Source organism: Loxodonta africana, chromosome 4 (assembly GCF_030014295.1).
Source record: "Loxodonta africana isolate mLoxAfr1 chromosome 4, mLoxAfr1.hap2, whole genome shotgun sequence".
Lineage (NCBI taxonomy): Eukaryota > Metazoa > Chordata > Mammalia > Proboscidea > Elephantidae > Loxodonta > Loxodonta africana.
In genome coordinates this window covers 54,328,082-54,331,813 of record NC_087345.1, presented here as the reverse complement: position 1 = coordinate 54,331,813, position 3,732 = coordinate 54,328,082, and the positions used below count along the sequence as shown (strand labels likewise).

Below are 3,732 nucleotides of genomic sequence, written 5' to 3'. Positions count from 1 at the left end.
AATATTATCTTCTCATTTCCACATTTTGACTTTGATCAGCTGGTAAGAATTCTCAAATCAAAAACAAAACTAGAACATACTGATCAACAGAAGTTTATGAATTAACTCGGACATCAGTGTAATGTAATGAATGGTTCCTCCCCCGCCCCCCCAATCCATTTCAGCTACTCAGATGAATGTGGCACCAATAGAATGGTTGATGCCAGTGGGTGTTTGTGTCTCATTCCTAACAGTCTAACAGCTGCCTGGAAGTTTGAATCACAGCCTGTCTGCATGTGTAATGCAGACAGATGGAGCACATACAGCATCAATATTTGTTGATTGAATGAATGTCTAGAAGTTGAAAGTGATAAAAAGGAGGAGGGAGTACTGTGCTTACTTGTACATTTGTTACATTTCTACCAGGGATGCAGTCTCACTAGTACGTCTACCAGCTAGTGCATACATGGGTTTCCTATCATAACCAACCAGTTTCCATCGAGCCAATTCTGACTAACAGTGAGGTGTGTTAGAGTAGAACTATGTTCCATAGGGTTTTCAATGGCTGGCTTTTCAGAAGTGGATCACCAGGCCTTTCTTTTGAGCACCACTGGGTGAACTTGAAACTCCAATGTTTCAGTTAGTAACTGAGCACATTAACTATTTGCACCATCTTGGGGCTCCTTCCTAACAGATGCATAAATAAGAGCCTAAACAATGCATTTCCTAATAGGGAGTTCATGTTGTAGGATATTGATGACCTCCATTATTACTTTCTGTGTGTTTCTCCATCTGAAAAAATTAATTATTTTCCTTAGTAGTGTTGTTTTTTTTTATTTTTTAGTGTTGTTTTTAGGTGCCGTTGAGTCACTCCAACTCAAAGAGACCCTATGTACAACAGTATGAAACAGTGCCCAGTCCTGGGCCATCCTCACAACTGTTGTTTGTTTGAACCCATTGTTGCAGCCACTGTGTCAGTCCATCTCGTTGAGGGTCTTCCCCTTTTTTGCTCACCCTCTATTTTACCAAGCATGACGTCTTTCTCCATGGACTGGTCTCTCCCGACAACATGTCCAAAGTATGTGAGATGAAGCTTTGCCATTCTTGCTTCTAAGAAGCATTCTGGTGTACTTCTTCCAATATAGATTTATTTGTTTCTCTGGCATGGTATATTCAATATTCTTTACCAACACCACAATTCAAATGCATCGATTCTTCTTTTGTCTTCCTTGTTCATTGTCCAGCTTTCGAATGCATTTGAGGCAATTGAAAATACCGTGGCCTGGGTTCCACCTCACTGCTGTCAAGTCTGTTCCGACTCATAGAGACCATATAGGACAGAGTAGAACTGCCCTATAGGAATTCCAAGGCTGTAAATCTTTATGGAAGCAGACTGCCACATCTTTTTCCCACACAGCGCTGGTGGGTTCCAACCGCTGACCTTTTGGTTAGAAGCCGAGCACTTTAACCACTGCACCATCAAGGTTAGCGATACCTTAGTCCTCAAGTGACATCTTTGCTTTTTAACCCTTTAAAGAGATTTTTTGCAGATTTTCTTAATAGTAAACACACTGAAATAGTACTTTTCCTTTTCTCACAAGCAGTGTCCCATAATTTTCTTGAATCTGTCATGTCCTTTCTGTATACTTCAGTTTTTTTTAATAAAAGGGTAAGGCAGGAACAAGGCCATGTTATTTTAGAGAACATTTCTAAGGAAGTGTTCATATTGCAAGGAAACATCCATTACATTTTTTAACTTGATTTTTTTTTTTTTTTAATTTACAAATTTAAGCCAATAATTAAGAAGCCCTGGTGGCAATACGCTTAAGTGCTGGGCTGCTAAACAAAAGTATGGTGGTTCAAGCCACCAATCGCTCCTGAGGGAAAAAGTGCTGTAAACGTTGTTGTTGTGTGCCCTACAGTCGATTCTGACTCATAGCGACCCTATAGGATTACAGCCTAAGAAACCCTATAGGGCAATTCTGTTCTACGGTGTCCCTATGAGTCGGACTCCAAGGTACACAACAATAATAATTTTAACAAAATGAGACAAAACTGTCTTAACCAAGATTATGGTCTATAATTAGAATAGGCTCATGGGGACGGTGAAAAAACTCGAGTGGGGTCTGATTCTCTCGCAAAGGGCCTAGCACACACTTCTCTTACTTTTCAGTCCTATGACTGACTTTACATGTGGGGCCGAGGCAGCCCCTGGAGCTGGCAGCACGTGGCGTTTGCCCGTTTTTTTTTTGTGTTTGTGTCCCAGTGCTACTGGCTGCGTGAGTGGCGTAGAGAGCTCCGGGGTTAACATGCCTTTTCCTGGTCAGAGGCATCCCTAGGAAGCCATTAGTACGGAGGAGATCCACCATTCCGGCGCGGGGCGGGGAGGGGGGGGTGGTGGGGCTGGCGGGGGTGGCGGGGGAGGGCGGGGGTGGCGGGGGGGGGCGGGGGGCTGAAAACCACTGGACGTCACATGACCGGGAATCCAGTGCTGCCTTCCACTGGGAGATGAGCAGCTACTTGACCTGGTGTTTGAAATGAATGCTAGTCTGTTACATGGGCATGCGCACGGTGTCTTGCGGAATTAGTAAAATCAGAAGAAGAGACCTCGGGGGAGCTGCGGTGCAGCCGGCTACTCACTTCTGCTCTCTTCCACAGGCCCTGGGGAGGTGTTGGCAGTGTAAGAGAGAGGGGCGAGGAGCGTGGGGGGAGGGGGGCGCACTTCCTGAGTCCCCCTAGATAGGCCTGAAGCCTTGGAGGAGAGGTCCCGGCTGGCTGGATTCGTGAGTGTCTTTGCCGCTCCCCTCGGTTCCGCTCTTACAGCTCAGCATCATTCGTGCCCTGGTTGGCACCAAATTTGAGCCTGTGCAGTAAAACACAAAGTCATAGGAGAAACCCTGGCAATGGAAGCGTTTTCTCAGGTAGGAGGAGTCAGGTTTATCGTCAAAACGCAAGGACCGGCAGACATTCAGGTATGTGGCAAAATCGAACGGTAGCTGTTACATAGCACCTCTTGGTTGCAGGCTTTTGGTTGTAGTCTTCAGCCCCTGCCAGGGGAAGGGGCCCAGGTTGAAGTACATTAGCACATAGCCCGGAGACTCCAAGTCATCTTGCTGAGATTGTTGTATTTCAAGATGGATGCAGAAGAAGAAATACTGAAGTGCCTGTGAGGTTTTTGTTCTCACAGTAGGGGATATGCTGGTGGGTCTTGCCATCCTGGTACTTCTTGGCCAGCCCAAAGTCCATGGTGTAATCCGGGTTGCCCTTCTTGTCCAGTCCCATGAGAAAGTTATCTGGCTTTACATCTCAGTGAGTAAAGTTCTTTGGATGAATGTATTCAATATGACTAATCATTTGGTCAGCAAGGAGGAGGACAGTTTTGAGAACGAATTTCCTTGAGCAGAAGTTGAAGAGGTCTTCCATCCTTGGTCCCAGTAGCTCCATCACCATGACATTTTAGTCCCCCTCTGCCTTGCACCACCTAATGGTGGGCATGCCCACTCCTCTCTGCATCATTTTGTAGATTTTGCTGCCAGTGTGGAGCTGAGGGTGTTTGGTTTTGACACATTCAAGTGTAATGGCAACTTGTCCTGCAGCAGTGTCTGTCCTGAGATAAAAGTCTCTGAATTGAGCTGCTGCTGGTACCTGTTCTCAACCGTCAGTTCCAAGGCAGCGGCCCTGCACTTGATGGATTTTTAATGTGATCGTATTTGATTTTATTTCTCAAAGTCTGAAGGCTAATTCAGTAGCAAT

At 45.5% G+C, this 3,732-nt stretch overlaps 1 pseudogene; it reads right to left on the bottom strand.

Annotated features, from left to right (window-relative positions):
- Positions 1 to 2,531: 2,531 nt before the first annotated feature.
- LOC100675159 (casein kinase I-like) lies at positions 2,532 to 3,532 on the bottom strand (annotated as a pseudogene).
- Between the last annotated feature and the right edge of the window lie 200 nt (positions 3,533 to 3,732).